This window comes from Balaenoptera ricei, chromosome 9, assembly GCF_028023285.1.
Source record: "Balaenoptera ricei isolate mBalRic1 chromosome 9, mBalRic1.hap2, whole genome shotgun sequence".
NCBI lineage: Eukaryota > Metazoa > Chordata > Mammalia > Artiodactyla > Balaenopteridae > Balaenoptera > Balaenoptera ricei.
Genome location: NC_082647.1, coordinates 41,567,974 through 41,593,637, shown reverse-complemented (window position 1 = coordinate 41,593,637; position 25,664 = coordinate 41,567,974). Strand labels below are relative to the sequence as shown.

At 40.5% G+C, this 25,664-nt stretch overlaps 1 protein-coding gene across 13 annotated transcripts in view; it reads right to left on the bottom strand.

Moving 5' to 3' along the window:
• The window catches only part of ELMO1 (engulfment and cell motility 1), a 783,505-nt gene that overhangs the window by 150,273 nt on the left and 607,568 nt on the right, over positions 1-25,664 (bottom strand). The window lies entirely within an intron of this gene.

Genomic DNA, 25,664 nt, shown 5'->3' with positions numbered 1-25,664 from the left:
AGGACTCCCATAAGTAAGGAGTCTAGAGCAGGTGAGATAGTCGCACTAGCATCCTAAGACTGCGTTATATTTTGTAACTCACATTATGAGGCATTAGTATGAAGAAGTTTATGTCCCTGAGCTTTGCTATTTTTGTATTTCCCTTTAACATGCCTAAAATATAAGCAAAACCTACAAACACTGAAATAAAACCAGATCCACGAAATGCAAACCCATCTATAAACAAGTCTCCAATCCATGCATTTCTTCTTTCCTCTTCCAGAGTACAGACCTCTGATAGGTGGTGGCCATGATTTGCACTCATAAGGTTGGAGAGTCAAGGTCTAGAAGTCCTTGGGGTGTGAAGGACTGGACCAAATGGAATGAGCTGACCTGAGAAGACCGTGGGGGCCAGAAGAGCAAGGCCTAATATGACGCATCTCTTATAATTCTGACTGCCTTTAAAGGAATAGTTGGTGAATTCTGAAAGCTTACGGTCTTGCCAGCTCAAATTTTTCAAGTACACTATGGAAGCGCATTCCAGAATTGCAGGATGATGAAAAATCATGCCAAAAGGAAAAATGAAAATGCCAAAATCCTCAGCTCAGCCTTGCCAAGCATGTCCACTGGCAATATGGTGGCAAAAAGCTACTGGGCCAATGGTAGGTTATTCTTTAGACGATGCAAAATGGGAAACAGCTTCTTCACCACTAGGAAAAGGGATGCTTCTGGGCTGTCATCACATTCTTCTTGACTTTCAGATCTAATGCATAAGTAAACCTCTCTCAGTTCTGAAAAACATAGAATTTCACATGCAAATAATTCTACCTTTTGAGAAAAAATTTAGTTTCTGATATTCTCAATAAAAGGACCAATTTCACTGCAGTCGGTAGAGATTAAATCTATTGTTTCATCAAATGGTTGACATTTGATGCCCTCACTTTCTCTGCTCTTTCTGCTTACAGATTCACAGATAAACGATGTGTCCTGGTCTCCTGTTATAACAGGCATTACACTGCAATGGAACAGGGTAAGCCAGGGATGAAGGAGAAGGACAGAGGGTTTGCTGGGCAAGAGGGAAGCCAAGAAGATCAAGAAGATAAGTAGATGCGGTTTATTCAGGCAAGGAGGGAGGAAGAGGAAGGCACTAGAGATTTAGTCTGTCAGATTTCAGGAGGTCATGATCTGATGTGGTAGGGGATGGGCAAAGCAGAAGAGTCTGAGGGCTTGGAAGAAGGTCCAAGAGGTCTGTACAGAGCCAGGTATGAAACCACAAGGTGAGGACACCCACAGGACCAAGGGGGTCACCGTATGAAATTGTAGGCTGAGTTCTGTTTGAACTCAGTTATTTTTACTTTGTCCCTTGATAAAGAAGCTGTCTTTGTCAGAAGCCAGTCGCATTACAACCATGTGCCCAGTGCTTCAATATCAGCAATAACCCAGCGCTTCTCTAGGAAAACCAACTCAGAGTGTGACCACTCATGGCAAACCGGCATTGCCACCACAAGGACAGGCTTATTTTTAATCTCAGTCCTTCAATATCATCAGCTTGTCAGAGCCAGATTGCTTGCAAACTGTTCTCTATTTTACTTCCAATTAAAGAAAGCTTTTTAATGTGAACCATGACCCCTAGGCAAATGATATTAACAGGTTATTCCCAACTCTCACAAAGAATGAGCTTTGCAACCTAATATGTGCAGCAATTAAATTCAGACCAAAGTATAATTTTATTTTATTGATCAGTACTGGCCTGCATTTTTAAAGCCAGTAATTGCAGGAAAGAGTTAATTTGATAATATAAATAAAAATTGGACCCAAAGGGCAATAATCAATCCATTTTAAATGCAAAAATGCTCTCCCTCCAAGTCATCCCACGGCAAATACGAAACATGATTTCCAAAATGCATTGCCCATAATTCTCTTAATGCAGTGACAAGCATGAGAATCGTGAAGCAAATATTTCAAATAATGACATATGCTCAACCATGAATAAGTGCTCTTGTTTATATTTTGGGGGAATCTATTGTGTGTCAGACATCTCAGTTGTTCTGTACATGCACTGAAAAAATATCTTTCACCAAAAAAGTCCAGTTTTTAAGTAAGGAATTTGGGCCTCCACTCATTCAACTAATGTTTAGGAAGTACTGATAATGTGCTTTCACATGTTTCTTCATGTTTTTTCTTTCAAGTCTTGGGAACCCAAGAATACAACCTTAAAATCTTGAAAGCAAGAGAGCTCCATTTATTAAGTTTTCTCTTGATGTATTCATTCTATTTTATGTCTTTTCCCAGTCAATTCTCTTCTGCTCACGTGGTAAGCTTCTATTCATACATTAAAACCCTCCTAAATAGAGTCCTTCTCCTATATAATTCCTCCTTTGAATTACTTTCATACAACGTATGGCCTTTTGCTATTGCACGCCACGTTATTTTGTAATTATCTCTTTCCAGGGCTATGCCCAATGCTGTGAACTCCTTAGAGTCAGATTTATTCACACAACACTAGGAATACCATCTCTACATGTCTCTGATACCTTAGCCAAAAATACAAAATCTTTTTGCAAACCTTTACACTTAGGGAAGTGATAAAATCCTTCTGAGTACTTCTCTGTCATTCTACCCAACATCATGGATAAAGTTATGAGATGAGGATATCTTTGAAAACATCTCAGTGACTCATCTCATGTTTTCTTCCATTCCTCCCTCCTCCCACTCCTGCATCCCCAGCCTCAGAGAGAAGAGGGTGCACTGGAAAGCAGTTGGAAACCTCCCCTTCGCAAACCCATTTTATAAGCAGCCCAGGTGCTGGGACCCGCTCTGTCTGTGATCTGGCTCATTTTTTCAAGGATGTAACATCTGCTCAGAACTTTTTTCCACTTAATGAGTCTTCCTCAAATGGAGCTTCAGAGGGTTTTGATCTTAGTACCAATCAACTTCAGGTTGAAGATGCAGGGCACTGGCTCAGCTGGCACAGCTGGCTCAACCCCATGCTTTATTTTAAGGAAGACTAAACAAACTTAGCCTGAATTTATAATGTGGGGTGTTGAGGTCAAAGAATTCCCTCTAGACCTGTACCACTTAACAGACTACAACTGGAGCTTAGTGACAGCTCTGTACCCCCATACTTTAAAGTTGTCTTTTAAAATATGACTGTAAGAACATACATGCTCAGCAGAGAACATGCTTAACATTATAAACTTAATAAAAGAGAAAAAAATTACAATTAATCACACCGTGAAGAAGAAACCATTGTTAAAATCATTCAAATTTAATGTTAAAAGCTTTTTCGTTTGTAGTTTTACTTGGTTAAGATATAATGTTGCATCCTGCTCCCTCACTACATTTGACATAATATTAAAAAATATTTTCTTATATTTAAATACTATTCACAAATGTCATTTTAAACGACTGAAAAATCTGACATATAAATAGATGTGGCCATAAATTAATTTATCATCTTCTCATTTTAAATTGTTGGTTTAATTGTCATTTTCTTGCTTCTGTAAATAACAATGACATGAACATCTATACACAGACCTTTCCTTTTCTCGCTGGAATGTCTCTGATTCTAAATAGCTGCATTGTATTGCATGGCTTTATAAATGAGGGTCATCAATTGTTGGTGAATTTCCCAACAGGAAATTTGTCCCAATTTGTTTCTTAAAATTCTCTGAAATGTCAAGGTTTCTGCCAACAAAATGGTAGCAAGGGACCCTTTAATGTCACTGGGGATGCCAATTCCTCCTTTCTTTTTTTGCAGAGGGAGCTCCAGGTCCTCCACCCATATAAAAAAGCTAGGGAGGGATGGGAGGTAATCAACCTCACAAACAACTGGAGGCTAGGCCTCCCAGGCTCAGCCACAGCCTGGTTTGGGTTGTGAATGTGTTTGTAGCATCTCAGGCCCTGGTCTCTGTGCAGGAGCGCACGCCAGCACAAAAAATCAATTGGCTTTTGTCAGGCACTAAATACCACCAAGACAAAATCTAAAGGTGTTTTTAAGGCACACGCACACAGAATTTCTTTTCTTTCTCTCTTGGAAGTGCCTTATTTTTTTTCCCGGTCCAGAAAGAAATTGTCACTCTGAAGTATCTATCACTCCTTCTCCTGTCTCATTGTAGCCACACAATAATAATTTTCACTTAAGAATGAAAATGTTCTACAGTTTGCAAAGTTTGTTCTGGGATGTGCTTTTTTTCATTTTAAAACATGATTATCTTATTAAAAAAATAAACACTATCAGCTTTTTTCTTTTTTTCCATTAGTGGGAGGATAAAGATTCAATCCATGTAACGTCTGTTGAGCAACTGTGTAATTTTTGGTAGGCACCTTGGGATAGAAAGATGAGGCAGAATTTGTCCTTATTCTCAGGAGTAGAGTCAAGAAGGAGAGAGTGCAGGTAACTAACTATAATCCAAGACCATGGTTTTCAATGGGTCCTTCCAGGATTCCACAGTGTTGCCTCAAAGTAGCCATGAGGTGGGATAAGGGGTGGTAAGGGACCTGTCTGAAGCAAGCTAACTGGCTAAAAGAAGTTTTCAAACTCAAGCTATGGCCAAGCATGTTAAGTGATACGAGAAAGGGAAAAAGAAAGTGCACCTAAAAGAAAAAAATTAATTATGCCTCCTTGGAAGGGCTCTGCAGAACCCATGGGCTGGGCCTTGAAAGGATGGGCAGAATTTCAACAGAAAAAGTGAAGGGTCGTCCTTGTTGAGGGAACATAGGTAAAGATAGAGACTTGGATGTGCGAGGCATGCTTGGGGAGCCATCAATACGATTAATTACAGGTTAGTAGGGGGTGTTTTGCAGGGTGCAATCAGCATTTCATTTAGAAAAGTGGTTCGCAATAGAATAGTGGAGCTTTTGCTATCATGCTGTAAGAAGAGGAAGCCGAAGGTTTTTGAGTATGAATGTGTTGTTAGAAGACTTGTGTCCTAGAAGTGTGTTTCTGGCAGCTAGGGGAAAGAGGACTTATAGGTGGGCTGAGTCCAGATTCAGGAAGAACATTAAAAGACAAACAGTCTCCACCAGAGGTATAATGGTGGCAGGAAGCAGGGTAAGAGCAGTTAAAGCCAGATGACCCTTTATCATACACTGCTGGATCCATAGGATCTGGGGACCTGGCAGGAGAAGAGGTGAGGAGAGCCAGGGATCATTCCAAGGCTCCAAGTCTAAGAGACAAGGTGCCACTCGCGGAGTCGATGGATGATTGAAGATGAGAGGCTGTGGGTAGGGAGGAGGAAGTGATAGGAGAGAAACAAGAAGAAGGCCTGGGGGAATGCCTATGCTTATGGGGTCACTGAGAGGTGGTCTCAGTGTTTTGGGAGTCAAGGAATGGAGAGGATCCCAGGAAGCACACAGGTGGGGACACGAGCCAAGGCTTTAGGGCCATGGAACAGGATGAACATAGGGAACAGGCTGTCAGATTGACACTCAGGCGGTGACTGCTGACCTAAATACAGCAGTCTCAGTAGGTGGACTTGGGTGAATGTCAGACCACAGCGAGTGGAGGAGGTGGGCAAGGAGATTGCAATCTCTCTTGGAAAATTTGGCCATGCAGGGAACAAAAGAGACTGTAAAGAACTTGAAAGGGGAACAGGGGTGAAAAAAACAGGACCGGAGAGATTTTTAGGTGAAGAGAAGAAAATGAAAAGGGAGGAGGGAGGATGCCAATAAGTATAAAGGAGTAAGGGATAAAAGATTTATTTTTATAATTTTTTTGATGTCTTTTTCATGAGAACAGAGATTCGTAACAATGTAACTTCTTTCCAGTCTTAAATTAGAAGAACTCAATGAGTCCTCTCAAACTCCACTTGCCTTTTAGAAATTACATCTTTAAAGAGGTTTTCGAGGATTCAAAATGTGGATCAGTGCATTTTAGAGTCATATTTCTCTCCTTGAGCTGTTATATTTTTAGTTACCTTAAAAAATTTTCTGTCTAAAAATATCACTAGTAACTGGAACAATGATAATTATTTTATTTCTTCCTTTAATATGTATAGCGTATCATGTATGTATCTTGTGTATGTGTTCATTTCCAAAGCCACAGTAAGATAGTTTTTAAGAAGAGAGTGGCTAACAGGGTCAAGTGCTCCAAAGAAGGCAAATAAGACAGAGATTTTAAAATGTCCATCAGAGGTCATCCTTGACTTTGTCAAAACTGGTGGCTTTTGTGGCTGAAGAGGTTTTCAAGTATTGACAGTATAATTTAGTGCTTTTTAGAGTCCTACTTCTCTCCTTCTACTGAGTTTTATTTTTAGTGAGGGCAGAAGACAGGTTGCAGTGGATTAATAAGCTAATGGCAAGGAAAAAAAAGAGATGGTGCATAGAGGCAACTATTTGAGGAAACCTGGCTTGAGGTGGAGAGAGGATTGAGAAGGAGTTATTTATTTGTTTTTTTAAAATGCAAGAGATTTGAGTACAGTTTTATGCTGGTGAGAAGACAGCACCCAAGAGGACGAGATTGATGATGTGAGGATTAGAAAGGAGACTAGTGAGTAGAGTCCTGGAGCAGATACGAGAAGCGAGAGAATTCAAAGCACAGAGGGAGGAATCGTCTCAGGCGCCACCTCTGTCTACAAAGGAAAGAGGTGTTGAGTGCAGGTGTAGGAGAACCGCCCAGGGTCATGTACTAAACTAAAGTCAGAACTGGACTAGAACCCACGTCTCCTACACCTCGTCTGGAGCATCGTGTAATCCTCATGGGAATGGCCCAAGTGCTTTATTAGGATAAACCATACAGAATTTTCAATTTTGCAATTCAGAAACGGTCAAATATTGGCCATTTCATATGAGCAGGTTCATATTGGCTCATTTAACCCTTAACAACAACTATATTAAGTTCCAACCATATTATTTCACACATGAAGAGACTGAGAAACAGAGCAAGGTAATTAATATGCCAAAGATCACCCAGCACTAGGGTTTGAATCCCACTCTGGGTTCAGGGTCAATGCTCTTGACTTATTGAACTTATTGACTGAACTTCTTGCTTCTTTGTGAATTTCCAAACCCTCCTCTTGATTCCTCAGCCATGGGAGGGGATTGGGAGTGAGGTGGTGAGGGCAGTGAGGAGGGGGAGGTGGGAAGCCAAGGCTGAGGCTAGGTCTGTGGAAGCTTTTGGGCTCTTTCATCAGCCAAGTCTGTCCTAAAGAGCTCTATAACTTGAAAGTTTAATGAATACAAAATTTTGGTAAACTGCATCAAAAAACCATCAATATCTTTTATTCACAGTCTTATGTTTTCTGGTATGTGCACCACTGAATTTTCTCTGTCTGAAAAAAATTCAAAAACAACTCTACATTCCTGACTGATATCTGCCTAGTTGAGGCTTGGAACAAATATCCAGGGTTGCCCAGTGCCCCATAAAACAAGCCAAGCAGCTTTTTCTAACACACTTGAGGGCAACAGCATCTCCATTTTATATATACTTCTTATCGCAATAGACACATTTTAATAGGAAGAGCATCTCTGAGATGTGGTTCTTATCCTTTTCTGCTTCTGCTTTAAGAACACACAGCGGCCTGGGAGCTTTCAGACAGAATCCCATGCTCTGTGATTCAAAAAATGGAAATCTGGCATTATATGCCAGTGACATTTACTTCTGTGGCAGCTCAAGCGGCAAAAAGCCATATGCCGTACACCTCGAATCAAGCCAAGCCACGCAAACGGATATGTGAAAGAGAAATAAGGAAATCGGGACCAGAAGAGTTCCAGGCACTTGACTTCCTCCAGCACTTAAAACACACAATCACTGTGGCACGAATCAAATCTGCCTGCTCTTAAGAGACTCTTGAGGAATGCAACTTTTTTTCTAATTTAAGAGAAATTTGGGAGGTAAAGGTAAAATACAAAAGATAATTTTTGTGAATTGCATGATGCGCTCATGTTTACGATCTGACGTGCTATACACGCACATGTTTCTTGGGCGTGCTCAGGGAGACAGGAGTCACCTAAATGGGATGGACTGCTGGAAGGCATGTCTGTCCTCTGCACTGGAAAGTCTCTTGGTGGCCATCTTGTGAAAGGATACATGCCATTATTGGCATTATTTTCCCCAGTGGCCCGGAAACAAGACTAGGGAGAAATAGAGTACTCCCCAAATGGCCAGGGCATGTGAATTAAGCAGATCCAAGAGTGATATAAGAAATGAGTGAAGGTGAAAAAATAAAATAGAGGGATTTTTTTTTAAACTAGGGGGTCCAACCACTCTCCTTGGAAAAAAGAAATTCAGTTTATTTTGCAACTGTTCAATGTCTTTGAGGCTTTCCATCCATCTTATATAAAGCTACAGATGTGGGAAAATAATTTTCATTTTTCTTAAGAAATGAATGGCAAAATCCATTTGTAACTCCCTCAAAGTTTTGACATCTGAAGAAGAGATTCGGAAAAAAGGGTCTAGAAGTGTTTCTCGATAACGTCTGTTGGAATTTGGGGCAAGAAAATCCTTTATTCTGCAGAATTGCACAACACTTAGTACCTATAGTCTCTAGGAATAGAACAACAGTGACCATATTAAGATTTAGAGCTATAGTTCTTGCTTCCAATGACATGCTTACTTAATTTAGAAAGATAGATTTGTAAATAAACTACTAGTCTATAGCTCAAAGATATTTTCCAAAAGAAATTTTGAATTCCATGCTGTGAAGGCAGAGGGGCAGAATTTCATTCTGAATGAAAGGGAGATGGTAACCATCTTACTGGGGTGGCACTTGTGCAAAATCCTAAAGTAGAATTTCAACAGGCAGATGGAGGAAGACATTTCTGGCAGAGGGAAGGAGGATGAGCAAACACCTCAGCTAGGAAAGCATGATGGCATATGTAAGGAATGATGGGCAGTTCAGGATATGCAGAGCTTAGGACAGGTGCAGGGTGAAGATATGGGGATGAAGCAGGAAAAGTATGTTAGGCCAATTGAAGAGAAATCTGAACATCTTGCTAAGGTTATGAAACTTTATAAGGCAGGCAATGGACAGCCATAGATGTGGATTAAATCAAGTATGATATGGTCAGATCTGTGTTGAGGACATTTGGAAAGTGGGAAGGTTTCGAAGCTGGGAGATAAGTTACTCCAATAGTTGGTTTCTTAGTCAGCTATTACCAGTGCTGTGTAACAAATAATCCCAACAGTTAAGAAGCTCTTCTTATACTCACAGGTCTATAGGTCAGCTAAGGTAGCTGTTTTAAGTTGTAATTCTATGGGCTAGGTAAGGAAACTATAGTCCATATGCCTCATTCTGGGACCTACAATGAAGGGGTAGTGGCTGCTCAGGTTATATACTTCATCTCATGATGAAGGCAGAATGCAAGAACCCAACCCAACCACACGGGCCATAGTCAGGCCTCTGCTCACTTCACATCCATGAATATCTCACTGGCCCAAGCAAATCACTTGACCAAGTCAAAAGTTGAAGGGCGGGAGAAATACACTTCACTCACCATGATGTCATGGCAAGGATGTGGAGATATACCACTCCCATGGAGCAATGAAGAATTGCAACCAGCCATTCAGTCTACCAGATTTGGAGAGAAGAGGAATATCTGAACCAAGGCAGTGATGAGAAGGCAGAGGACCTAACAGTGATTGTAGTGACTTTGGTCACTGACTAGTTTCACAAAGAGGGTCTAGTCCATAAACTTCCAAATAGAAACTCACCAGACTGCCAGCTCCATGAGGGCAGGAACCATCTGTCTAGTTTACCTCTGTATTCCTGGTGCTTGGGGCAGTGCCCACTGTGTTGTGAACACACAATAATGTTTGTTGAAAGGATGGACGGCATTTAAAGTTTAGGTTGGATAGTAACACTATTAACCAAAAGTGGACCACTGATGTGGCCATGCTGTGTATATGACGGCTGTGGGACAGTAACACTGAATATCTTCTATATCCCAGATACTGAGTAGATCCCGAGAATACAGAAAAAGCAAGGCTCTGCTCACTAGAAACCTGACAGACAACTGAAGTTCACTGTGGTAAATTCTAGGTATGGATATTCACAAGGACAGAGCAAAGGGAGCACCTGAAGGGGATCTGAATGAGTTGTCGCCAAAAGAGATAGCTGGGGCTTCAGAACTTTCCTAGGGAAGGCGTTGGCCAGGTGTGGGAATAATATCTGAACTGACTACCTGCCTAAATGACTTCCTCGCACATAGCTGCACTGAGCACTCACTATTATTTTTAATTTTACCAGAACTGCATGGAAAATACACAGCAACAATGCAAGAATGGAGAGAGGAAGGACAGGAAAAGAAGAAACTAGCAGTTTGGCATTCTCATCTCTCAAATTCAAGTCTCCATGTTGATCTTTCTCTCTATAACAATCAGCTGTAGAAACTGCTGTAAAATTGAGCATCACTTTGGTACCCTCTTTTTGTCTCTCAACCTTCGCTCCTGCTTTTGACCTGTTAGACTCAGTGGCTTATACCTATGCCTGGAGATGGCGTGGGCAGACCAGCATCTGGTGTTGAACCATGCAGGTGAGTGCTTTAGCTCCTGTTTGGGAAAATGAAGGTGGATAGTCTTAACCCATCATTCACCACTGTTCAGATTAAAAGCATGATTTTGAAAAACCTGCACAGGCATACAATTAGTGTAAATGAGAAGTTGAATTATGTACGTTTAAATAATTAAGTATATATTTTAACTCCCGACCCCCAAGATCTGGTATTTTTGCAGGGGATATTTGGAAATCTCACTTGGGATCTTCTAACTTATCCCACCTCTTGTATTGGAGTCCTAGCAAATGGCTTCTGACACTACCATCTCATTCTGAGTCCTCAGTTTATCTAGGGCCCCTCTTTGCCCTCCATCCCTCACCTCACCTCAACATTTGGTACCCTCAGTTGGCAAGAGGAGCACCTATATGACACGACCTTATGTACTTCTTTTCTACCTTTGGAAGCACATCCCTCTGTAGGAGTGTGTTCTCAACTCCCTTTTAACATAATTTGCTTTGCAATTACAAGATAAATATTTTCCTTTAAATCAAAAAGGACTTGGAATTTTTTGAGAGTTTCCCTTCTAATGGTACTCTTCTTAGCTTTCCAACTCTGCTTCCCATCTGCCCTTTAATTTAAAATGCCTAAATCTCATTATGCCTAACTTAAAATGTAGGTAATTTCCTTCTAATTGGACATATACTAATAAAATGGTTTCTGTGTCACTCTCAAATCCCTCACATAATCCACCACGGAATATGGAATTCAGGTCATAGGAACCAGTTAGCAGTGCATACAGCACCCCAAAGTGTAGTTAATAAAATGGAAAAGAAGTTTCAAAAGTCATTGAATAGAGTTATAGAGAGCAGTTAACTTAAAGAGTTGTCATTATTTTCATGTTCAGGGATGGTCTGCAGTTGAACCAAGGGACTTAAGTACATGGGGGTGTAATGTACAGCATAGAAAATATTGTCAATAACATTGATATAACTCTGTATGGTGACAGATGGTAACTAGATTTGTCGTGGTGGTCATTTCAGAATGTATAAAAATATCGAATCACTATGTTGTATACCTGAAACTAACATGACACTGTATGTCAATTATAATTCAATAAAATATATGTATATTAAAAGAAAGGGACTGATGTGTCTTACCGCTGTCCAGCAGAAGAACCTATCGATTCTTTGCTTCTCATAATTGAGAAGTTTAGCACATGTTACACATTCAGAGAAAGATGCATTGACTCTAGGAAGACTTTGGTAATAAGAAGAGCCCTAAGCCAGACCCTGCACACAAAGGAACCCCCAAGATGTATATTTACTATTGTCAAGCTTGTCCCAAAATTATTCATAAGACTCAATCTCGGTAAATGTCATTTTTTATAAATGCTCCAGTTATAGAGAATGTCGAGAAAGCAATGTTGGCAGTGTTCTCAACCAACTAAATCTACCAGTCAACTTTTAAACAGATTTTAAACAGTTTAACTATTTCTTATGGAAATTACAAGAACAGAGTCAACAAAATCTAATTCTTTCTGGATGACTCAGGATCCTCGTATAAAACCGCTTCATAAGGAGGCACAACCAGGGGCTCTTAGTGGCAGGACCCCAGGACAGTCCCTGGAAATGAACCACTTTACGGTCATCCCTGTTTTCTCATAAAAGTTGCACAGACGCTGTGCAGCTGGGACCACTAAGATGGCACTCTGAGATGGACATTCTGTTAAGTTAATCACTAAATCCGAGGGAAAAGCCTGAAAATGTTTTGCCGTCAGCTTTGCCATGAGTATCCTTTTCTTTTTCAGACGGATTTAGAGTCCTGTGTCACCTGGTGCTTGCTCCAGGCCAGACGGTCCAGGGCTCAGAGCCCGCCTAGCCGTGGTAATGTTCCTGCCCCACCTCACAGATGAGGAATCTGAAGCTGACAGGCCTGAATCCCTTGCACAAGGTTATCCAGCTGGCAGTGGGGGACCTGGGCTCTTGAATGATCAGCGTGCCCCGCCTCTGAGATTCAGCTAAGCTCCCGTATCACCGGCAGTACATCTTTGGGCAGGCTGGGGAGAGCGTCCCTCACCACTACGAACCTGCACAAGAGGACTTCCTCCTCACATAGAAATTAGTCCCCACTGTGGTCAAAATCCCTTTTGCGGCTAAACTTCAATGGCTCCCCTTACAGAGGTCTGGGGAAATCTATATTTATAGATATTTGGACTAACTACCTTGAGAAATCAAAGCAGCTCAATTATACTGCACAACCAAGTGCAAATTACTATTTGTCTGTTGAGATCAGCACCTCCCATTTGTATGTGGCAATTTACAAAGCCCACCTTTGAGGGCCTAATTCTCACCGTGATTCAGGGAAATACCATTGCTATTATTATCATTATTGTTATTATTGCTATTCAGCTTACAGATGGGAAGGGACCTGACAGCTAAAGGACATGCTCAAGGTCACACTGCTGGCGAGGGACCATGCTGGGACTGTCAGCAGACTCTCCTGCTTCTCTCAGCCCGGGTTCTTTGCTCTCCACCCTGCATTCTCAATGGGGCAGGGGACAGTGCCCCCAGGGGTGAAAATTGGTTCCTGGAGGAGCAAAATTCTTAGTCTTTTAACGTATAAAGCGCAGATGTACATACATTATATAAACAGATAACGACATATCTGCATAATTAAAATTTCAGGAGGAGGGTGATTAGTGGAAAGATATCTACAAAACCTACTTAATGGGGCTGTGATGCAAAAGAGTTGGAGAAATACTGCTTCACACCACAGCAGCCTCCCTGTCTTGGCTAGGACCGTTACTTATAATTAATACATTTCTTCTTAGAAAGTGTAGACACTGGGGTCTGTTTAAAAAGATAACTCTTGAAAACAATAAATTAGTGAAGTCCATCTCTTTGTTGGTCTTTCCACTGTCTCTAGACTGCATAATTGATATTGATGAGGACATGCCGTGATTTATGTCCAACAGAAACTGGCAAGTTACATGAAAAAGGGTAACACTACCTTCAGTGGATACCTTAAACACACTCAAACATACATACACACACACACACAAACCATTTGCTACCTCTCCAACAGGATACATCAAAGGAAAAAAATAAATCAATTCATATAACACATTTGCTTCCAGAGGAGATTCCACTTCCTTCGTGCCAAACCTAAAGATCTTTGTGAAACATAAGAAGCTTTTTGAATAAATACTTGTAAATGGCCTAGACAGCTGAAAAATGGATAACCTCATAAGACATGAGGGCCCTTTAAAAGACTTCTCCTCTACTTAAATATTCATGTTTCAATTAAAACGTACACCTACTTTATTAACCACACCAGGCCCGGGTTCAGATCAATAACAGCAGCACTAGATGGAATTCTAATGAAGATAAACAACGCCGAGTCCTCCCCAGCTTCCCCTGGGCACAGATGCACAAAGCCTCCTTTCACAACTTGCTCCAAGATATTTTACAGTCACCTGCCTCATGCAAATGAAGAGCTTCATGTTTATTCATGGTGAGAGTTACAGACCACCTTTCATTCCCTAGGCCAGCTCAGCTAACAGAGCGCCCTCTGCACCACTACGCGGTTGAGCTGGCCTAGGAAGGGGACTTCTGAATATCTAATTGTCCCCTGAAAAGCATGCATAGAAAGTCAGTAAGCTGGAGGCAGTTTGGGGAGCAAACATATTTCCCTTTTTCATTCATGCGATTCCTGCCTTTGAGCTTTCAAACAATCCCTTTTCTATACCACACCATAATCCATTAGATGTGACGAGTTAGAGGTTATTTTCCATGGATAACCTTCCAGGGGACTTCTCAGGATGTTTCCTCCGTCCTGTGTCCTGCTCTCCGATTCTTCCTACTGAATTGATATTTTCACCCATTGACTCGGAAGAAGCTGGTAGCTTAGCCAGAGGCAGCTGCAGCTTTGTTTGATGGGCCTGGGTTCTCCCCGTGCACAGCCTCTCCTCTTTCAAGGGATGGGTTCTCATCTGCGAGCCTGAGTATAAACTCTATCATGTGTGCTTTGCTTCTTATGCTGCTGGGTAACGTTTCAAAATAGTGCTTTCACTCTAGAGTGACTACATTTTTCAAATCATTAGTTTCTTCCGTTCTGGTAATTTGAAAGCATGGCAAAGTCATTTGATCTTGGTTTTTAATGCCCATTCTGATAGTATCTGAGGTAACACTAATGCTATGAGCAAATATTTTGATGGTATCTAGAAGGCTCAGCCATCCCTGGAGAGGTCTGGGCAACTAGGTAATTGCTGGAGAGGCCTTAACTCTTGCCAGCCATTAAGTACATGAAAACTGTGGGACCTGCTGATTTTTAGGCTGCTACTCATGGCTTGTCACGTGGAAAACCAAGGTACTTAATAAAGTTGTTTGGAGAAAGACACCGCCAAATTTTAAGCTGAAACCTTATTTCCGCCAAAGTTAAATGAGGTGTTTAATTCAGTTCAGAACTTAATTGGGGGTACATAGACAGCTTCACTTTTTTTTCTTCCCTTTTTTTTTAACATAATGGGCAAAAAATGTCTTCTTGTGAAAAAGGCAATTTACTCATATTGTATAAACAGGATCTATCTTATTACATACAAAAAGAACACTTTACAACTGCATACAATATTTTACTTCCTCAAAGTCTTTTTACATTTATTACTTCAACTTAAGATCACACCACCATAAGAGACAGCGATGGAATACTGGTATACACTTTTTTTTTTTTAAACTTTCAGGCATAGAGCTCCTGAGTAGAAGAATCAGGATTAGAGCCTGGGCCTTGCAGACCAACAGACACACTACTTCATCAATGCATGCTGTGAGTTGGTGACGTGTTACATGTGTCAACTGATGGTAATTCTACGGACACAATTCACCTTTAGTGATCAAATCTAACTTAGTGAAACTCTTCATCGATAGCATTGGCTCCACCCCAAGGATTTAATTGGCATGTGGTGCAGTTGGGCACTGGGATAACAGGGCTTTCAAAAGCCCCTGAGGTGATTCTAATGTATAGGCAGGTTGAGAAACGCTGCTACACACAGGTACAGATTTTGACGTGTATACCTTATTTGAATTTTTAAAGTGGAGCAGTCAGCCACAAAATCATTAAATGAGATTCCCATACCTGAAATAGCCAAATCACTTGCGTCCTCTTTCCTAAACCCTGCCCCCGCTCAAAAATAAAGGCTTCGAGAGACCTTCAAGATGGTGGAGGAGTAAGATGCATAGATCACCTTCCTCCAGACAGATACATCAGAAATACATGTACATGTGGAACAACTCCTACAGAACACCTACTGAACGCTGGCAGAAAAACTCAGACTTCCCGAAAGGCAAGAAACTCCCCACGTACCTGGCTGTGTGACTGACAAGGTCTTGGTGCTCCGGCTGGGTGTCAGGCCTGTGCCTCTGAGGTGGGAGAGCTGAGTTCAGGACATTGGTCCACCAGAGACCTCCCGGCTCCACGTAATATCAAATGGCGAGAGCTCTCCCAGAGATTTCCATCTCAACTCTAAGACCCAGCTCCACTAAACGACCAGCAAGCTACAGTGCTGGACACCATATGCCAAACAACTAGCAAGCCAGAAACACAACCCCACCCATTAGCAGAGAAGCTGCTTAAAATCATAATAAGGTCACAGATACCCCAAAACACACCACTGGATGTGGTCCTGCCCACCAGAAAGACAAGATCCAGCCTCAACCACCAGAACACAGGCACCAGTCCCCTCCACCAGGAAGCCTGCACAAGCCACTGAACAAACCTCAGCCACTGGGGGCAGACACCAAAAACAACAGGAACTATGAACCTGCAGCCTGCGAAAAGGAGACCCCAAACACAGTAAGTTAAGCAAAATGAGAAGACAGAGAAACACACAGCAGATGAAGGAGCAAGGTACAAACCCACCAGACCAAACAAATGAAGAGGAAATAGGCAGTCTAGAACCTAGACTAACCTAAACCTAGAAAAAGAATTCAGACTAATGATAGTAAAGATGATCCAAAACCTTGGAAATAGAATGGAGAAAATACAAGAAACGTTTAACAAGGACCAAGAAGAGCTAAAGAGCAAACAAACAATGATGAATAACACAAGAAATGAAATTAAAAATTCCCTAGAAGGAATCAATCGCAGAATAACAGAGGCAGAAGAACAGATAAGTGACCTGGAAGATAAAATAGTGGAAATAAATAGTGCAGAACAGAATAAAGAAAAAAGAATGAAAAGAATTGAGGACAGTCTCAGAGACCTCTGGGACAACATTAAACGCACCAACATTCGAATTTTAGGGGGCCCAGAAGAAGAAGAGAAAAAGAAAGGGACTGAGAAAATATTTGAAGAGATTATAGTTGAAAACTTCCCTAATATGGGAAAGGAAATAGTCCATCAAGTCTAGAAAGCACAGAGAGTCCCATACAGGATAAATCCAAGGAGAAACACACCAAGACACATTAATCAAACTAACAAAAATTAAATACAAACAAAAAATATTAAAAGCAGCAAGGGAAAAACAAAAAATAACATACAAGGGAATCCCCATGAAGTTAACAGCTGATCTTTCAGCAGAAACTCTGCAAGCCAGAGGGTGTGGCAGGACATATTTCAAGTGATGAAAGGGAAAAACCTACAACCAAGATTACTCTATCCAGCAAGGATCTCATTCAGATTTGACAAAGAAATTAAAACCTTTACAGACAAGCAACAGCTAACAGAATTCAGCACCACAAAACCAACTCTACAACAAATGCTAAAGGAACTTCTCTAGGCAGGAAACACAAAAGAAGGAAAAGACCTACAATAACAAATCCAAAACAATTAAGAAAACGGTAATAGGAACACACATATCAATAACTACCTTAAATGTAAATGGATGAAATGCTCCAACCAAAAGACATAGACTGGCTGAATGGATACAAAAACAAGACCCATACATATGCTGTCTACAAGAGACACACTTCAGACCTAGGGACACATACAGACTGAAAGTGAGGGGATGGAAAAAGATATTCCATGCAAATGGAAATCCAAAGAAAGCTGGAGTAGCAATTCTTATATCAGACCAAATAGACTTTAAAATAAAGACTATTACAAGAGACAAAGGACACTACATAATGATCAAGGGATCAATCCAAGAAGAAGATGTAACAATTGTAAATATTTATGCACCCAACATAGGAGCACCTCAATACATAAGGCAAATGCTAACAGCCATAAAAGGGGAAATCGACAGTAACACAATCATAATAGGGGACTTTAACACCCCACTTTCACCAATGGACAGATCATCCAAAATGAAAATAAATAAGGAAACACAAGCTTTAAATGACACATTAAACAAGATGGACTTAATTGATATTTATAGGACATTCCATCCAAAAACAGCAGATTACACTTTCTTCTCAAGTGCTCATGGAACTTTCTCCAGGATAGATCATATCTTGGGTCACAAATAGAGTCTTGGTAAATTTAAGAAAATTGAAAGCATATCAAGTATGTTTTCTGACCACAACACTATGAGACTAGATATCAATAACAGGAAAAAATCTGTAAAAAATACAAACACATGGAGGCTAAACAATACACTACTTAATAACCAAGAGATCACTGAAGAAATCAAAGAGGAAATCAAAAAATACCTAGAAACAAATGACAATGAAAACATGACAACCCAAAACCTATGAGATGTAGCAAAAGCAGTTCTAAGAGGGAAGTTTATAGCAAAACAATCCTACCTCAAGAAACAAGAAACATCTCAAATAAACAACGTAACTTTACACCTAAAGCAAGAAGAACAAAAAAGCCCCCAAAGTTAGCAGAAGGAAAGAAATCATAAAGATCAGATCAGAAACAAATGAAAAAGAAATTGAAGGAAACAATAGCAAAGATCAGTAAAACTAAAAGCTGTTTCTCTGAGAAGATAAACAAAATTGATAAACCACTAGCTAGACCCATCAAGAAAAAAAGGGAGAAGATTCAAATCAATAGAATTAGAAATGAAAAAGGAGAAGTAACAACTGACACCGCAGAAATACAAAGGATCATGAGAAATTGCTAGAAGAAACCATATGCCAATAAAATGGACAACCTGGAAGAAATGGACAAATTCTTAGAAAAGCACAACCTTCCGAGACTGAACCAAGAAGAAATAGAAAATATAAACAGACCAATCACAAGCACTGAAATTGAGACTGTGAATTAAAATCTTTCAACAAACAAAAGCCCAGGACCAGATGGCTTCACAGGCAAATTCTCTCAAATATTTAGAGAAGAGCTAACACCTATCCTTCTCAAACTCTTCCAAAATATAGCAGAGGGAGGAACACTCCCCTACTCATTCTACGAGGCCACCATCATCCTGGTACCAAAACCAGACAAAGATGTCACAAAGAAAGAAAACTACAGGTCAATATCACTGATGAACATAGATGCAAAACTCCTCAACAAATACTAGCAAACAGAATCCAACAGCACATTAAAAGGATCATACACCATAATCAGGTGGCATTAATCCCAGGAATGCAAGGATTCTTCAATATATGCAAATCAATCAACGTGATAAACCATATTAACCAATGAAGGAGAAAAACCATATGATCATCTCAATAGATGCAGAAAAAGCTTTCAACAAAATTCAACACCCATTTATGATTAAAACACTCCACAAAGTAGGCATAGAGGGAACTTACCTCAACATAATAAAGGCCATATATGACAAACCCACAGCCAACATCATTCTCAATGGTGAAAAACTGAAACCATTTCCTTTAAGATCAGGAACGAGACAAGGCTGTCCACTCTCACCACTATTGTTCAACATAGTTTTGGAAGTTTTAGCCCCAGCAATCAGAGAAGAAAAAGAAATAAAAGGAATCCAAATTGGAAAAGAAGTAAAGCTGTCACTGTTTGCAGGTGACATGATACTATACATAGAGAATCCTAAAGATGCCACCAGAAAACTACTAGAGCTAATCAATGAATTTGGTAAAGTAGCAGGATACAAAATTAATGCACAGAAATCTCTTGCATTCCTATACACTAATGATGAAAAATCTGAAAGAGAAATTAAGGAAACACTGCCATTTACCACTGCAACAAAAAGAATAAAATACCTAGGAATAAACCCACCTAAGGAGACAAAAGACCTGTATTCAGAAAACTATAAGACACTGATGAAAGATATGAAAGATGATACAAACAGATAGAGAGATATACCATGTTCTTGGATTGGAAGAATCAACATTGTGAAAATGACTCTACTACACAAAGCAATCTACAGATTCAATGCAATCCCTATCAAACTACGAATGGCATTTTTCACAGAACTAGAACAAAATGTTTCACAATTTGTATGGAAACACAAAACACCCTGAATAGCCAGAGCAATCTTGAGAAAGGAAAACGGAGCTGGAGGAATCAGGCTCCCAGACTTCAGACTATTCTACAAAGCTACAGTAATCAAGACAGTATGGTACTGGCAGAAAAACAGAAATATATATCAGTGGAACAGGATAGAAAGCCCAGAGATAAACCCACGCACATATGGTCACCTTATCTTTGATAAAGGAGAATATATAATGGAGAAAAGACAGCCTCTTTAATAAGTGGTGCTGGGAAAACTGGACAGCTACATGTAAAAAAAATGAAATTAGAACACTCCCTAACACCATACACAAAAATAAACTCAAAATGGATTAAAGACCTAAATGTAAGGCCAGACACTATACTATAAAACTCTTAGAGGAAAAAAAAAAAAAACTCTTAGCAGAAAACATAGGCAGAACACTCTATGACATAAATCACAGCAAGATCCTTTTTGACCCACCTCCTAGAGAAAGGGAAATAAAAACAAAAATAAACAAATGGGACCTAATGAAACTTAAAAGCTTTTGCACAGCATAGGAAACCATAAACAAGGTGAAAAGACAACCCTCAGAATGGGAGAAAATATTTGCAAATGAAGCAACTGACAAAGGATTAATCTCCAAAATTTATAAGCAGCTCATGCAGCTCAATATCAAATAAACAAACAACCCAATCCAAAAATGGGCAGAAGACCTAAATAGACATTTCTCCAAAGAAGATACAAAGATTGCCAACAAACATATGAAAGGATGCTCAACATCACTAATCATTAGAGAAATGCAAATCAAAACTACAATGAGGTATCACCTCACACTAGTCAGAATGGCAATCATCAAAAAATCTACAAACAACAAATGCTGGAGAGGGTGTGGAGAAAAGGGAACCCTCTTGCACTGTAGGTGGGAATGTAAATTGATATAGCCACTATGGAGAACAGTATGGAGGTTCCTTAAAAATCTAAATATAGAACTACCATACGACCCAGCAAACCCACTACTGAGCGTACACCCTGAGAAAACCATAATTCAAAATGAGTCATGTACCACAATGTTTATTGCAGCACTATTTACAACAGCCAGGATATGGAAACAACCTAAGTGTCCATCGACAGATGAATGGATAAAGAAGATGTGACACATATATACAATGGAATACTACTCAGCCATAAAAAGAAACAAAATTGAATTATTTGTAGTGAGTTGGATGGACCTAGAGTCTGTTACAGAGTGAAGTAAGTCAGAAAGAGTAAAACAAATACCGTATGCTAACACATATATATGGAATCTAAAAAAAAAAAAGTGGGTCTCATGAACCTAGGGGCAGGACAGCAATAAAGCCGCAGTCATAGAGAATGACTCGAGGACATGGGGAGGGGGAAGGGTAAGCTGGGACGAAGTGAGAGAGTGGCATGGACATATAAACACTACCAAATGTAAACTAGATAGCTAGTGGGAAGCAGCCACATAGCACAGGGAGATCAGCTCGGTGCTTTGTGATCACCTAGAGGGGTGGGATAGGGAGGGTGGGAGGGAGACGCGAGAGGGAGGAGATATGGGGATATATGTATATGTGTAGCTGATTCATTATGTTATAAAGCCGAAACTAACACACCATTGTAAAGCAATTATACTCCAATAAAGATGCTAAAAATAAATAAATAAAGGCTTCAATGAAATAATTATGGGGCCACTTGCGTGCCAAGGTATCCAGCTCTGGTTTAGCTCTTCCTATGACAATGAATAATGCATGCTCTGAAATATTGGTAATAAAAGTCAAAAACACAGAATACAAACTCAATGGCCTGAATCAACGGATTACTCTGCAGAAACTACTATATTGAGAAACTGTAAGAAAATACCTTTCAAAGAATAAATATTTTAACCACTCTCTAATTCTACTTCTCTTAAATAAATAAAAAACATCACATCTGGTGCTTCCCAGGTCTGGAGGAGCAGGAAAGACAGCTGCTTTTCTAAACACTCACTTCCAGCAGCAGCATTAACTACCAAGCACTAGGTAACTACCAACTAGTGTCCCCACCAAGGTGGGTTGTAGAAGAGATTCCTGTCTCTGCTGGAATCTGATATTGTTTGTTGGAAAAAAATCACAATTTTAGAGAGGGATACTGCTTCTCCAGTAATGAGCTAAAGAAGGCAGATAGCTAAGCCTTTCTTACAGAACCCTGGGTCTCAGGTCAACAATTAAATCCACCATCTATGCTTCCATTCAAAGTGGTGAAAGCCTGAAAAGATGTCCAAGAAAAGTTCGAAGAAACTGTGTCTCATGTTGGCCTCTTTTAAGATACTTCTGAATTCCCATTTGGACAATCTTAGGAAACAAGAAAAACGTTAAATCTACCAGTAACACCAAACCCACATTTGTTCCTAAATTCAATCTCTTCTGCTACCAAGTTAATAACAAGAAGAAAAGTGAGCTGATTAAAATTTCAGCTTTTCTCTCTTTCCCAGTTTATTATCTGGTAAAGCAAAAGGTGGCTGATAGGCAGCAGGAAAAAATCAGAGAAGACATTCTTCACATCGAACTAGAGGAACTCACACAGGGTCCTTTTTGTTGTTGTTGTTAAGGCCAAAGAGACAAAAAAGAGAAATAAAAGAAAAAGGACATAATTATATCTGAATTTGAGCAACCACTAGCAGAACTCTGCAACAGGTATTATGCTAGTCTACCAGCCAAAAGAACAACAACAAAGAAGCTCATCTGTCCATGTTTCATTAATTTAAATTGATACCCACAGCTACAAATCTAATGTACTTACAACTTAAATACACATTATGGTAAGCAGAATAATGGCTCCCCATTGATGTCCATATTTGAATCCCCACAATCTGTGAATGTATTTCCTTTTATGGCAAAATATATTTCCTTTTATGGCAAAAGGGAATTTAGGTTGCAGGTGAAATTGAGGTTGCTAATCAACTGACCTTAAAATAGGAAAGATTACCCTGGATTATCCAGGTGGTCCAATGTAATCACAGGGGTCCTTACAAGTGAAAGATGGAAGCAGAAGGGGGATCAGAGTGATAAGTGACGTGGAAACGACTGAACCTGCAGTTGCTGGTTTTGAAGATGGACAAAGAGGGCCATTGAGACAAGGAATGCAGGCAGTTTCCAGAACCTGGAACAGGCAATGAAATGAATTCTCCCCAAGAGCCTCCAGAAAGGAACATAGCTCTGCTGACACCTTGATTTTAGCCCTGGGAGACCCATTTTTGGCTTCTGAATTATGGAACTGTAAGATAATAAATTTGTATTGTTCACACCACTAAGTTTGTGGCAATATGTTCCAGCAGTATTAGGAAAGTAATAATACACGTGATAAAAAGTATATCACTGGGGCTTCCCTGGTGGCGCAGTGGTTGAGAGTCTGCCTGCCAATTCAGGGGACACGGGTTCGAGCCCTGGTCTGGGAGGATCCCACATGCCGCGGAGCAACTAGGCCCGTGAGCCACAACTACTGAGCCTGCGCGTCTGGAGCCTGTGCTCCGCAACAAGAGAGGCCGCGATGGTGAGAGGCCCGCGCACCGCAATGAAGAGTGGCCCCCACTTGCCGCAACTAGAGAAAGCCCTCGCACAGAAACGAAGACCCAACACAGCCACAAATAAAAAAATTAATTAATTAATTAATTTTAAAAAAAGTATATCACTGATAAACTTTTCTGGTTACAAAAGTAAGGCATGCATAGTATTAGAAAGAGAAAAGCAAACATAGTTAATGTAGAAAATTGAAATGCCTTGTCATACCCATCCCTGATCCTCCTCTGATATCCATTCTTAACCAACGAATGGACATGTGGAGTGGGACCCTCTGCCTCTCAGGCCTCCAGCTGCCTGCCCACGGCCATAAACTACCATCCCTACTTGGCAGCAGCTGTGTAACATCACAGCTAGTTTACAATTGCCCAATGCAAAAAGATGGCACTAGGGCCACAGTAAGAAACTGTACTGGAACCTGGCTCTTAGATCTTGCTGCAGGAAGTTTTTGCAGCCATATAAGTTAATTACAAAAAGGTTTCAGCATGACCCTTTGGGGGGCTTGCCACCACCTAGCAGGACCTCACCCGGCGCAATGAGAACATCATCTCCACCAACCCGAGCACACAGCCACCATGAATAACACGGACCTGAGAGCCATGCTCGCCTCCTCCCTGAAGCCCCTCTCAGCAACTCCAGACTGAGGCCTCTGGTTTCCTTTGCTAACAGTGTATGTATTCTTGGGGCTTCATGTCCTAAACTTGTAAGTTCTACAGAAATTAAGTGTCTAAGTACTCATTCCCTTGAGCCATTCCTTTGCAGGGATTTGGTAATGTTTTCTATATACCTTATCTGTGCATAGATCAACAGCAATCATATTTGATTTTATCATTTACAGAAATGCAGATTTCTGTAATTCTGGAGAAGCGGGATGAATGAAATGCCCTCAGCAGATGGATAGCTCAGTGCCAGAACACATGAGAGTCAGTGAAGTCTCCTTCTCTTGGAGGAATAAGTGTCCCAGGACACAAGAGCTGAGGACTGGATGGCTTTCAGAAACAGTGCAGTACAGGAAGAGTTGAACTGATCCAGAAGCAACGTGGCCATAGCAATTTCAGAGACTACTGATTTAACTTTCCCCTTTTTTTTTTTGGCCTGATTGAACAAAGGTCTCTGTGCTCCTTCTTCCCTCTCTCCCAAGGATAATTGCACCTGAACTGCAAAGTCCCTCATAATCAAGGGAAGTACACTTAGGAGGCTGCAGTTAACAATCATAAGGGAATTAATGGGCTGCTTTCCTCCACCTCCCCTCCTGAATCATGGCTGTCCTTGGCTATAGTTGCTCAGACACTTGCAGCTCTAGCATGCAATTTACAGATCGGTGTTTTCCACAGATGGGAGTCCCTGGGGCCTATTTCAATGAGTTAAATAGATGGCCCAGACAAATATATAAAAGGACTGAAGGTCACTTAGGCCAGTACACAGAGTAAAAAACAATGAAAAAATGTTGTAAAAGTGATTATAACCACAATGAACAGCAATAGGATAAACATGAAGATGTAAAATAGGGCATCAAAATCACAGATTGTCGGGGAGGGGAGTAAAAAATGTAGATCTTTTAGAATGTGTTTGAACTTACAGCCTAAAGCAAGTCGATACGGTTATGATACTCGAAAACCATGGTAACCACAAATGAAAAACATGCAACAGATTCACAAAAACAGAAAAGAAAGGAACTGAATAGGTGGCTCAGGATGACTGGGATGGAGTGGCGTTCTCTGCTACAACTGCAGGTAAGATCATCATACTGATGGAGACTGTCAGGTTCTAGCCTTGGGGAAGAGTGTCCTCTTCCCAGTTTTCTTTCTTTTTAACCAATATTGGTTCAAGATGCCATGGACCAGAAATATGGTGGAAAAGAAGGACCAGATATAAGTTCAGAAAAAAGAGGACTGGGAGGCAAAGACCAACAAGAACATCAAATGATGCTGGAATTCAGATATCATATTATGCCCCAAGCACAAACCCATGAAGGTCCCACGGGATGACTGTGAGACCAGACACTTAGACTCTTAGAAACAGTTATGTCTCCAGTACCAGGTCAGCAGGCATGGGTGATGGGGCCAACCAAACCCAGAGTCACATACAGTAGCAAACCAGAATGATTAAAGACCTAAGCATACCTGTCCCAACCATCAGTTATTACTAGCCATGTCACGATTGCTAACAAGGCTTTGATCCAAGGATAAAGATTTTGTTTATCTTGAAAAGTGTACACGGTGCTTCCGCTTCCTTTAAGTTGGTCAGCACTCTTCTCTCCACCCAACATTCACTCACAAACAGGAATGTGAAATTCACACTCTTCAAAAAAACCAAATGCTTTCTGTAAA